Source organism: Stegostoma tigrinum, chromosome 19 (assembly GCF_030684315.1).
Source record: "Stegostoma tigrinum isolate sSteTig4 chromosome 19, sSteTig4.hap1, whole genome shotgun sequence".
Classification (NCBI taxonomy): domain Eukaryota; kingdom Metazoa; phylum Chordata; class Chondrichthyes; order Orectolobiformes; family Stegostomatidae; genus Stegostoma; species Stegostoma tigrinum.
Window position 1 is genome coordinate 57,221,218 of NC_081372.1, and position 13,903 is coordinate 57,235,120.

Consider the following 13,903-nt stretch of genomic DNA (forward strand, 5'->3'; position numbering starts at 1 on the left):
AGCAGCCATGCAGAAACCTTCCGTCAGAGCTTTACACAGGGATCCAGGATAGCTCACAACAGACCTTCAACACAGATCCAACCACGGATAAATCCTATTCCAACATGTTTGGAAAACCGGAATACATGGTTTCAACAGATCAACATCTCTGTCTGGGCTCTGTCTGAGTGAGGGGCTGACCAGATTCAGTGACCACGGATTAACAGCCTGAGAGGATGGGGTGACATTCAGACAGGATCGAGTGGGAATCCGACAGGATTGGGTGAGAATCCAACAGGATTGAGTGAGAAACCAACAAGATTGAGTGAGAATCCAACAGGAGTCGATGAGAAGCTGACAGGATTGTGGGTGAATTTGGCAGGATTGAGAGAAAATCAATCAGAATTGAATCGGAATTTGATAGGATCGGGTGAAAAACACACAGTATTGGGTCAGAATCAAAGAAGATCCACTGAGTCAAGTAGGATTGGATGAGAACCAAATGGAACTGGGCGGAAACCCAGTGAGACCATTGAGAAGTTAAGAGGGTTAAGTGTGGGCCTGACAGATATAAGTGAGAAACTAACTACATTGAGCAGGGATTGATTGTTACTTACGGAGTATCATTCAGGATTGTGCGAGAATTGAAAGGATTAACGGGGAAATTCAAATACATAGAATGATGATCTCACAGGGAGAAACAGCCACAAATTGGATGATAGAATCCAGAAGTTAGCGAACCCACATGGTCGATTTTGCTGCAAAAACAAAATGAAGAGGCAGCGAGTCACTACGAAGAACGAAATGGAAGAAACCAATGCCGGGAGAAATGGGAAATGGAGAGAGCGCTGGAGAGACTGGGACAGGTTAGAAAAAACAAAGTGAGTGCGAGAGGGTGGGGGATTGGATGGGGCACAGTGTGTGAGGGTGGGGATTGGATGGGGTACAGTGTGTGTGAGGGTGGGGATTGGATGGGGTACAGTGCGTGTGAGGGTGGGGGATTTGATGGGGCACAGTGTGTGAGGGTGGGGATTGGATGGGGTACAGTGTGTGTGAGGGTGGGGATTGAATGGGGTACAGTGTGTGTGTGGGTGGGGATTGGATGGGGTACAGTGTGTGAGGGTGGGGATTGAATGGGGTACAGTGTGTGTGTGGGTGGGTATTGGATGGGGTACAGTGTGTGAGGGTGGGGATTGGATGGGGTACAGTGTGTGAGGGTGGGGATTGGATGGAGCACAGTTTGTGTAAGGGTGAGTTGGATGGGGCACAGTGTGTGTGTGGGTGGGGATTGGATGGGGTACAGTGTGTGTGAGGGTGGGGATTGAATGGGGTACAGTGTGTGTGTGGGTGGGGATTGGATGGGGTACAGTGTGTGTGTGGATGGGGATTGGATGGGGTACAGTGTGTGTGTGAGGGTGAGTCAGATGGGGCACAGTGTGTGTGTGGGTGGGGATTGGATGGGGTACAGTGTGTGTGTGGATGGGGATTGGATGGGGTACAGTGTGTGTGTGAGGGTGAGTCAGATGGGGCACAGTGTGTGAGGGTGGGGATTGGATGGGGTACAGTGTGTGTGAGGGTGGGGATTGAATGGGGTACAGTGTGTGTGTGGGTGGGGATTGGATGGGGTACAGTGTGTGAGGGTGGGGATTGAATGGGGTACAGTGTGTGTGGGTGGGTATTGGATGGGGTAAAGTGTGTGTGAGGGTGGGGATTGGATGGGGTACAGTGTGTGTGTGGATGGGGATTGGATGGGGTACAGTGTGTGTGTGAGGGTGAGTCAGATGGGGCACAGTGTGTGTGTGGGTGGGGATTGGATGGGGTACAGTGTGTGTGTGGATGGGGATTGGATGGGGTACAGTGTGTGTGTGAGGGTGAGTCAGATGGGGCACAGTGTGTGTGTGGGTGGGGATTGGATGGGGTACAGTGTGTGTGAGGGTGGGGATTGAATGGGGTACAGTGTGTGTGAGGGTGGGGATTGGATGGAGCACAGTGTGTGTAAGGGTGAGTTAGATGGGGTACAGTGTGTTCGAGAGGGTGGGGGATTGGATGGGGTACAGTGTGTGAGGGTGGGGATTGGATGGAGCACAGTGTGTGTAAGGGTGAGTTGGATGGGGTACACTGTGTGTGTGAGGGTGGGGATGGGATGGGTTACAGTGTGTGTGAGGGTGGGGATTGAATGGGGTACAGTGTGTGTGTGGGTGGGGATTCGATGGGGTACAGTGTGTGTGAGGGTGGGGATTGGATGGGGTACAGTGTGTGTGTGGATGGGGATTGGATGGGGTACAGTGTGTGTGAGAGGGTGAGTCAGATGGGGCACAGTGTGTGTGTGGGAGAGATTTGGATGGGGTACAGTGTGTGTGAGGGTGGGGATTGAATGGGATACAATGTGTGTGTGGGTGGGGATTGGATGGGGTACAGTGTGTGTGAGGGTGGGGATTGGATGGGGTACAGTGTGTGAGGGTGGGGATTGGATGGAGCACAGTGTGTGTAAGGGTGAGTTGGATGGGGTACAGTGTGTTCGAGAGGGTGGGGGATTGGATGGGGTACAGTGTGTGAGGGTGGGGATTGGATGGAGCACAGTGTGTGTAAGGGTGAGTTGGATGGGGCACAGTGTGTGTGTGGGTGGGGATTGGATGGGGTACAGTGTGTGTGAGGGTGGGGATTGAATGGGGTACAGTGTGTGTGTGGGTGGGGATTGGATGGGGTAAAGTGTGTGTGAGGGTGGGGATTGGATGGGGTACAGTGTGTGTGTGGATGGGGATTTGATGGGGCACAGTGTGTGAGGGTGGGGATTGGATGGGGTACAGTGTGTGTGAGGGTGGGGATTGAATGGGGTACAGTGTGTGTGTGGGTGGGGATTGGATGGGGTACAGTGTGTGAGGGTGGGGATTGAATGGGGTACAGTGTGTGTGTGGGTGGGGATTGGATGGGGTACAGTGCGTGTGAGGGTGGGGGATTTGATGGGGAACAGTGTGTGAGGGTGGGGATTGGATGGGGTACAGTGTGTGTGAGGGTGGGGATTGAATGGGGTACAGTGTGTGTGTGGGTGGGGATTGGATGGGGTACAGTGTGTGAGGGTGGGGATTGAATGGGGTACAGTGTGTGTGTGGGTGGGTATTGGATGGGGTACAGTGTGTGAGGGTGGGGATTGGATGGGGTACAGTGTGTGAGGGTGGGGATTGGATGGAGCACAGTTTGTGTAAGGGTGAGTTGGATGGGGCACAGTGTGTGTGTGGGTGGGGATTGGATGGGGTACAGTGTGTGTGAGGGTGGGGATTGAATGGGGTACAGTGTGTGTGTGGGTGGGGATTGGATGGGGTACAGTGTGTGTGTGGATGGGGATTGGATGGGGTACAGTGTGTGTGTGAGGGTGAGTCAGATGGGGCACAGTGTGTGTGTGGGTGGGGATTGGATGGGGTACAGTGTGTGTGTGGATGGGGATTGGATGGGGTACAGTGTGTGTGTGAGGGTGAGTCAGATGGGGCACAGTGTGTGAGGGTGGGGATTGGATGGGGTACAGTGTGTGTGAGGGTGGGGATTGAATGGGGTACAGTGTGTGTGTGGGTGGGGATTGGATGGGGTACAGTGTGTGAGGGTGGGGATTGAATGGGGTACAGTGTGTGTGTGGGTGGGTATTGGATGGGGTACAGTGTGTGAGGGTGGGGATTGGATGGGGTACAGTGTGTGTGTGGATGGGGATTGGATGGGGTACAGTGTGTGTGTGAGGGTGAGTCAGATGGGGCACAGTGTGTGTGTGGGTGGGGATTGGATGGGGTACAGTGTGTGTGTGGATGGGGATTGGATGGGGTACAGTGTGTGTGTGAGGGTGAGTCAGATGGGGCACAGTGTGTGTGTGGGTGGGGATTGGATGGGGTACAGTGTGTGTGAGGGTGGGGATTGAATGGGGTACAGTGTGTGTGAGGGTGGGGATTGGATGGAGCACAGTGTGTGTAAGGGTGAGTTAGATGGGGTACAGTGTGTTCGAGAGGGTGGGGGATTGGATGGGGTACAGTGTGTGAGGGTGGGGATTGGATGGAGCACAGTGTGTGTAAGGGTGAGTTGGATGGGGTACACTGTGTGTGTGAGGGTGGGGATGGGATGGGTTACAGTGTGTGTGAGGGTGGGGATTGAATGGGGTACAGTGTGTGTGTGGGTGGGGATTCGATGGGGTACAGTGTGTGTGAGGGTGGGGATTGGATGGGGTACAGTGTGTGTGTGGATGGGGATTGGATGGGGTACAGTGTGTGTGAGAGGGTGAGTCAGATGGGGCACAGTGTGTGTGTGGGAGAGATTTGGATGGGGTACAGTGTGTGTGAGGGTGGGGATTGAATGGGGTACAATGTGTGTGTGGGTGGGGATTGGATGGGGTACAGTGTGTGTGAGGGTGGGGATTGGATGGGGTACAGTGTGTGAGGGTGGGGATTGGATGGAGCACAGTGTGTGTAAGGGTGAGTTGGATGGGGTACAGTGTGTTCGAGAGGGTGGGGGATTGGATGGGGTACAGTGTGTGAGGGTGGGGATTGGATGGAGCACAGTGTGTGTAAGGGTGAGTTGGATGGGGCACAGTGTGTGTGTGGGTGGGGATTGGATGGGGTACAGTGTGTGTGAGGGTGGGGATTGAATGGGGTACAGTGTGTGTGTGGGTGGGGATTGGATGGGGTAAAGTGTGTGTGAGGGTGGGGATTGGATGGGGTACAGTGTGTGTGTGGATGGGGATTGGATGGGGTACAGTGTGTGTGAGAGGGTGAGTCAGATGGGGCACAGTGTGTGTGTGGGAGGGGATTGGATGGGGTACAGTGTGTGTAAGGGTGAGTTGGATGGGGTACAGTGTGTGCGAGAGGGTGTGGGATTGGATGGGGTACAGTGTGTGAGGGTGGGGATTGGATGGAGCACAGTGTGTGTAAGGGTGAGTTGGATGGGGTACAGTGTGTGTGTGAAGGTGGGGATTGGATTGGTTACAGTGTGTGTGTGTGTGTGAGGGTGAGTTGGATGGGGTACAGTGTGTGTGTGGGTGGGGATTGGATGGGGGTACAGTGTGTGTGTGAGTATGGGGTAATGGTTGGGTACAGTGTGTGTGAGAGAGTGGAGATTGGATGGGGTACAGTGTGTGTGTGAGGGTGGGGATTGGATGGGATACAGTGTGTGTGTGGATGGGGATTGGACGGGGGACAGTGTGTGTGAGGGTGGGGATTGGATGGGGTACAGTGTGTGTGAGGGTGGGGATTGGATGGAGCACAGGGTGTGTAAGGGTGAGTTGGATGGGGTACAGTGTGTGTGTGAGGGTGGGGATTGGATGGGGTACAGTGTGTGTGTGAGGGTGGGGATTGGATGGGGTACAGTGTGTGTGTGAGGGTGGAGATTGGATGGGGTACAGTGTGTGTGTGAGGGTGGGGATTGGATGGGGTACAGTGTGTGTGTGAGGGTGGGGATTGGATGGGGTGCAGTGTGTGTGTGTGGGTGGGGATTGGACGGGGTACAGTGTGTGAGCGTGAGTTGGATGGGTTACAGTGTCTGTGAGGGTGGGGATTGGACAGGGTACAGTGTCTGAGAGCATGGGGGATTGGATGGGTATAGTGCATACAGCGATGCTGAAAGATCTGCAACATTTCACTGTGTCTCCGTTACTCTCGCCCTGTATCACTGTTTGACTGCCTTTTATGAGTTTTATCTCACCATTTACCATCATATAACTCACCGTCTCCCAGTGTTTGTAATTATTACTGAGTGTATCTCTTCGCCAGTCCGCAATATTCGCCCAACCAGTCACTGGTCCTGTCATTTCATTGCACTTCCTATCATTTAATCTTACTGTATCACACGCCTCGTCATTGTTACTCCTCCAATGCTTAATCTGTCATTACTCCTGTGACTTTATCTTACATTTGGTTATTTTTATTCTCACTCTATCCAACAATTAAGCTCATTCTGTTTTACTATCACAGTCCAACCCTGTTAATCTCTTTGGATATTTGTTAGTTTATTATGTTATGTTAATGCTGTTTTGCTGACTGTGTTACACTTAGTCAATGTTATTCTCACCATAGTTTGCTGCTTGTCATTGTTACTCTCATTGTTTGTAATTGTTCATGTATTACTTCATTGCCAATGTTGCTACCACACTATCACATCGTTAATCACTGTTATCCTTAGAGTCATTGTTTTTCCTCAAAGTTATCCTGTCCTTATACTATTACACCCAACCAAATTTTCAGCACTAACAGTCCTCATTAATATCCATTCACCTCCCTGGCCTGACCTTTATCCACTCCTTTGACCCTCTCCCTCTTAGGGCTCTATCCCCACCTATTGTTTGTCTTTAACCCCTCCCTCCACCCCCATGTAAGCCACATTTTCCCTAGCTACCATCAGTTTTGAGAAAGGGTCACTCGATCCAAAATGTTGACTATGATTTCTCTCCACAGACGCTGCCAGACCTGCTGAGCTTTCCCAGCAACTTCTGTTTTCATTTCTGACATACAACACCTTTCGGTTTTCTCTCACTGTGTTTCACGATAAAGGATTGCTATTCTATTATAGCTCACGGCTAGTCATTGTTACTGTCAGCATAACAAATCACTAGTCACTGTTACTGCCACTTCATTTCGCTGTTAGTCATCATTACCATTGTATCGCATGTCTTCTCATTATTACTGCCACTCTCACTATTTCTCATTGTTATCCTCGCTACACCTCACAGTTAATTGCTGTTAGTCTTCCTGCATCTTAGTGTTTGTCATTCTCACTCTTGCTGTATCCCACTGCTTAAACTTACTTCATCTCAATGTCGCTCTAAATCTCCACTTATCCTGATGTAAGTCAATGGTAATTCTCATGTTTTTCCTTGCAAGGCTGTTACTCTCATTGCATCTCACAGCAGTCTCTATAACAGTGACTGTGTCTCAGTGCCAATCTGTGTTACTCTGGACCGTACCTTCCTCACGAGATTTACATGAAAAACGACATTTATTCCTGCAGCATTTTTTCTTCCCTTCGCAGTCAGTGTTGTCGACGCAATAATCTGCACAGAGTCCGTTTTGAGTACGTTTTTGAGGCTTGTAACTCCATTTGCCTGAGGAAGTTAAACACATCAGAGGATGTGGAGACCATTTCAAACGTCAAATTAATCCGTGCAATTCCAGTTCTTGAACCCATTGTAACCATGACCGATCCCTCTTGTTCCCACCACCACCTTCTGCCTCCTCCCTTCAAGCCAATTTGTATCCAATAGACTCGCTCTCCCTGGATACCATGTGAAATAGCCTGCCTACTATGTAAACCCTTGTTGAACGTGTTGCTGAATCCCATAGATACATCTATTGCTCTGCGTTCATTGGTCCGCTTTGTCATCTCTTCACAAAACTCCATCAAGTTACTGAGATATGATATCCCATGCACGAACCTATTGTATTCACGGCTGACCCCTGTTATTGTGTGTGTAATTAAGTACTAGTCTCTATTTGGCTCCATAAACCTCAATAATAATACCTGTTATTCCCAATGTATCTCAATATCAATCACTTCAGTTTCCTAATCCCTATTACTCTCTGTATACTTCAATAGTAATATTGTTACTCTCTGTATACTTTGATAATAATCTCTGTAACTCTCTCCATCTCTCAGTAATGATTTGTGTCACTCTCTGTGTTTCACTATATTAACCTTCACATTGAGAACATCATGTTGTGTGGCACTATCACCGTGCTAACTGGGACAGGCTTCGCTCAGGCCTAGCAACTCCAGACTGAGCATCAACAAGGCGCCGTGGGCCATCAACAGCAGCAGAATTGTTCTCCAGCACAATCTGTAACCTCATGGCCCAGCGTATCCCCCACTCAACCATTACCAGGGATCGACCCTGGTTCAATGGAGTGTGCAGGAGGGCATGCCAGCAGGCATACCTGAAAATGAGGTATCAACCTGGTGAAGCCACCAAACAGGACTACTTGCATTCCAAACAGCGAAAGCAGCAAGTGATAGACAGAGCTAAGCAATCCCACAACCAACAGATCAGATCTAAGCTCTGCAGCCCTGCCTCATCCAGTTGTGAATGGAGGTGGACAATTAAACAAGTCACTGGAGGAGGAGGCTTCACAAATATCCCCAAACTCAATGATGGAAGAGCCCAGCACATCAGTGCTAAAGATAAGCCTGAAGTCCCCTCCAGTGGTCCCCAACATTACAGATACCAGTCCTCAGCCAATTTGATTCACTCCAGTGAAATCAAGAAATGGTTGAAGACACTGGATACTGCAAAGGCTACAGGCCCTGACAACATAGGGTGGCACAGTGGCTGAATGGTTAGCACTGCTGCCCCACAACATCAGGGACCCAGGTTCGATTCCGCCCTCGGGCAACTGTCTGCGTGGAGTTTGTACATTCTCCCCGTGTCTGCGTGGGTTTCCTCCGAGTTCTCCAGTTTCCTCCCACAGTCCAAAGATGTGCAGGCTAGGTGGATTGGCCATGGCAAATTGCTCATTGTGCGCAGGGATGTTTAGGTTGGGTGGGTTAGACTCAGGGAAATGCAGGGGTAGGTGAACAGGACTGGGTGGGGTACTCTTCGAAGGGGCAGTGTGGACATGTTGGGATGAATGGCCTATTTCCACACAGTAGAGCTTCTATGATTCTATGAACATTCCGGCAATAGTACTGAAGATTTGTCCTCGAGAGCTTTCCGCTCCCCTGGCCAAGCTGTTCCAGTCCAGTTACAACACTGGCATCTACCTGGTAATGTGGAAAATTGCCCAGGTACGTCCTGTACACAAAAAGCAGGACAAATCCAACCCAGCCAATTCCCACCCCATCAGTCTCTTCTCGATCATCAGTAACGTGATGGGAGGTGTCAGTAACAGCTCGATCACACAGCACCTACTCAGCAATAACCTCCTTAGTGACACCCAGTTTGGGTTCCGCCAGGGCCACTCAGCTCCTGACCTCACTACAGCCTTGGTTCAAACATGGACAAAAGAGCTGAATTCCAGAGGTGAGGGGGAGTGACAGCCCTTGACATCAAGGCTGCATTCGACTAGGTGTGGCATCAAGGAGCCCCTCAGCAAAACTGGAATCAATGGGTATCAGGGGGCAAACACTCCGATGGTTGGAGTCATACCCAACACATGGGAAGATGGTTGTTGTTGTTGGAGGTCAATCAGCTCAGCTCCAGGAGTTCCTCAGGGTAGTGTCCCAGGCCCAAATATCTTCAGCTGCTTCATCAATGACCTTCTCTCCATCATAAGGCCAGAAGTGGGAATATTCACTGATGATTGCACAATGTTCAGCACCATTCGTGACTCTTCAGGTATTGAAGCAATCCATGTTCACATGCAACAAAATCTGACAATATCCAGGCTTGGGCAGGCAAGTGGCAAGTGACATTCATGCCACACAAATGCCAGGCTATGACCATCACCAATAAGAGACAATCTAACCGCTGTCCTTTGACATTCAATGGTGTTACCATCACTGAATCCCCCATTGTCAATACCTTAGGGGTTACCATTGACCAGAAACTCAACTGGACCCATTGCATAAACACAGTGGCTACAAGAAAAGTCCAGAAGCTAGGCATACTTCAGCAAGCAACTCACCTCCTGACTCCCCCAAAACCTGCCCACCATTTACAAGGTGCAAGTCAGGAGTGTGATGGAATACTCCCCACTTGCCTGGATGGGTGCAGCCCCAACAACACTCAAGAAGCTCGACACCATCCAGGACAAAGCACCCGCTTGACTGGCACCACATCCACAAACATCCACTCCCTCCACCACCGACACTCAGTAGCTGCAGTGTGTACTATCTGCAAGATGCACTGCACAAATTCACCAAAGATCCTCAGACAGCGCCTTCCAAACCCACGACCACTTTCATTGAGAAGGACAAGGGCAGCAGGTACATGGGAACACCACCACCTCCAAGTTCCCCTCCAAGACACTCACCATCCTGACTTGGAAATGTATCAGCATTCCTTTACTGTCACTGGGTCAAAATCTTGGAATTCCCTCCCTAATGGCATTGTGGGTCGACCCACAGCAGGAGGAGGACTGCAGCGATTCAAGAAGGCAACTCACCACTACATTCTCAAGGAGCAATTAGTGATGGGCAAGAAATGCTGGCCAGCCCAGTAACACCTACATCCCACAAAATGAATAGAAAAGAAATCCCAAACTAACCCCAGTTGCTCTCAATATGTCCTACCCTGTTATTATCTTCTTACGTTTGGACTCATTATATAAATTTTATAATCAGGTTTTGATAGCTGAGGACTGGAAACCAAACTAGTGCAAACTAATTGAGGTATTTACACCTTTTACAGAGACTTTGTTTAGCAGGCCTCCCTTAGAACTTCCTTCCTTCTGGCCTCAGCACCACAGGATCTGACATCTTCTGATGATGCATCTTAACTATTATTTTAACAGCTATAACCTCCTCATACTACACCTCCCCCTGACTTTTTCATTATTATTCTCCTCCTCCCATCAACCCCATTCCAAAGTCACCTCTGAGTCAGCTGGAAAGTCACTGGAGGATGGACCAAAGATAGTAGGAACTGCAGATGCTGGAGAATCCAAGATAACAAGGTGTAGAGCTGGATGAACACAGCAGGCCAAGCAACATCAGAGGAGCAGGAAAGCTGATGCTTCGGGCTTAGACCAAGCCTTTGTCCTCATTTGTCTCGGAGGGGAGTTAGGAAAACAGGCATCCAGTGGGGTGGTGAGGCGACAATGAGGGTGGTCACAGTTACTTCCTGCTCAGCTGCGCTGTCTTGAAAGGCCAGTAAAATCTGGGAGATTGCTGGGGGGGCGGCGGGGCAAGGCATCAAATGGCAGTCTGTTCCATCCAATGATGTAAAGGGGCTGTGTGGATGAATTAGAATGAGGATGAAGCAGATGATGACCGGGTCAGTGCTGGTCATGGAACCAGAGGGTGGACAGTTGGCTGTTCCTGTACCTTGAAGTTTGAAGGTGACTATATTGCTGTACATTAGCATGCTCTTCCTGCTGGTCAGTCTCTGTGGTGGGTCTTTAAGAGGAATTTGTTCTCTCTTGCTTCTGTTGAAGAGGGGTGTTGCAAACCTGGTGTTGAGGTGTCTGCTCAATGGAAAGCAGAGTAAATAGTTTTGGGATAGCGCAGTGTGGAGCAGGAAGGACACAGCAAGCTTGCATCGGCAATTAGACAAATAAAAACATGAGTGGGTGGAGTCAGGGTTTTAGTTTTGCTTTTAGTTGTTGCAGTTGGGTGGGTTTTTGGAATTGAAGCTGCTAGATATAGCCCTCTCTCTGCTGTTGCAACAAGTTTGAGTTCTCTCTCTGTTGCTAGATTCTTTCTGCCTACGTTCCTTCTCTTGGACTGGAAGAGACAGCAAGTGAGGGAAATATGTTTTGCTGAATTTGCCTTTGACAAGAAAACTGAAAGAACTGTGGATACTGTAAATCAGGAACAAAAACTGAAGTTGCTGGAAAAGCTCAGCAGGTCTAGCAGCATCTGTGAAGAAAAAATCAGAGTTAACGTCTCAGGTCCGGTGAACCTTCCTCAGTTCTGATCCGAAACATTAACTATGATTATTTTTCTTCGCAGATGCTGCCAGGCCTGCTGAGCTTTTCCAGCAACTTTTGTTTCTGTGTCTTTATGTGATGCTGCTATACTGAAACAGTAGATGAGTAGCACTTAAAAAAAATTGTTACATATTTAAATGGAGTTAAAGTTATGCCAATACTTTCTTTTATTGTTTGTGTTTTAACTATGGTGGAAGAATAAAGTATGTTTTGCTTAAAGCCTAGTTGTGTGACCAATTGAATTGCATCTGGAACACAGCACTTTACACTTTCTTTTAAACTCAATGAAAGTTAGGGTCTAGTTACCTCGTTGATATATTTTAAGGGGGAATTGGTTTGGTCCGTAACTGTGGTACCTGGCTGGATAGCATGTGAAGATTCAGGAGCTGAGTATGTGACCCCTGTACCTATCTGGATCTCAGGAGGAATCAGAGGTGTGAATGTAACGAAGTGAGGCCAGATCAGTGAACAGGGCGTTGAGTATACACTCAGCCCAACCACTGACTTGTGGTGAAGTGTTGACATGTAATACAATTGGATGAGGCCATTAGCAAATGGTGAGCTGTTGCCTTTTAAAAAAAAAGTCTTTTGTTGTGAAAATTTCATTAGAATTGCCATCCAGGTGCAGCATTTTCAGTTGTTTCACCTGTGGATATCAGGAAGGATAGCCACCAACCACAATCCACGCTGGGGTGGTCCCACAGACAGGAGGGCAAACAGGAAGACACCAGTCCAGCTGGGGGATAGTAAGTCCTGGACAGTCTTACAATATGTCTTCATTGGCTTTCAACATACTGCTGTCACCCAGAGCTCGATGCAGACCCACTCCTCACAAATAGGGGCAGAGGAAAAGAATAACTAACTAGCAACTAACTTAGTGGTCTCAGTTTAATGATACTGGTGTATGTTTAGCTGGACAAGGTTAGGGTTAGAGTCAGAGGGCAGATGAGGGTCAATCACATTGTTGTGAGTCTGGAGTCGCATCGAATTTTACAGCACAGAAGGAGCCCATTCGACTCATCGTGTCTGTACTGGCTCCAAAACAGCTACCCAACTAGTCCCATTCTCCAGCCCTATCTCCATGGCACACTAACTTCATCCCTTTCAAATATATATCCAGCTCTGGTTTGAGCCCTCCTGTGGAACCTACCTCCGCCACTCTCCCAGGCAGTGCATTCCAAATCCCAACAACTCTCTCAGTAGAGTTTCTCCTCATCCCTCTTGCTGACAATCCTGAAATTGTGACCCACAGTGACTGACTTACCAACGAGTGGAAACAGAATATCCTTCTTTACCCTGTCAAAAGTGTTCATAGTTTTGAAGACCTCAATAAGGTCACATTTTAATCTTCTCTGCTCCAAGGAATACGAGCCCAATCTCTCGAGACTTTCCTTGTGTCTAAAATCTCTCATTCCCGGTATCATTCTAATAAATCTCTTCTGTACTCTCACCAGATTTTAGCATTCTTCCTTAAATTTGGTGCCCACGACTGACCAAAAGCTTGTAGAGGTGCAGTATCACTTCCTTGCTTTTACACTCTCTGCTTCCATTTACAAACCCAGGGATCCTATCAGCCTCTGAACAATTGGTTCAACTTGACCAGGCACCTTCAGAGAATTATGTGCATGAACCCTGAGGCCCCTCTGCTCCTATACTCCCCTCAAAGGTGTACCACTGAACCTGTATTGCCTCCTCATGTTCTATCAAAATGCATTACCGCACAATTCTTTGCCTTGAAATTCATCTGCCGGGACTCTGCCCATGGCGACAAGGTGTTAATGTCCCTCCTGGTACCACTCAGCCTCATTGTCCCAATTCACTATTGTCCCCACCTTGTACCACCTGCTAATTTAGAGATTTTACCTTCGATACCCATCTCTAGATCCTTTATATAAATCAGAGAAAGCAAGGTCCCCAACTCCAATCCCTGGGGAACCTCATTTTCAACTCATCTCCAGTCATAGAATCCCTACAGTGTGGAAAGAGGCCCTTCGGCCCAACAAGCCCACACCAAACCTCAGGGCCTCCCATCCACACCCATCCCCCTATAACCCACTTCATCTACACATCCCTGAACACTGTGGGCAATTTAGCACGGCCAATCCACCCTAACCTGCACATCTTTGGACTGTGGGAGGAAACCGGAGAACCCGGAGGAAACCCACACAGACACAGGGAGAATGTGCAAACTCCACACAGGCAGTAATCCGAGGCTGGAATCAAACCCAGGTCCCTGGTGCTATGAGGCAGCAGTGCTAACCACTGAGCCACTGTGCCAACCAAGTCTGAGAAATGTATATCTATACATCTAGGCCAAACCGAGTAAGGATGGCAGATTTCCTTCCCTAAAGGACATTCATGAACAATTTGGTTTG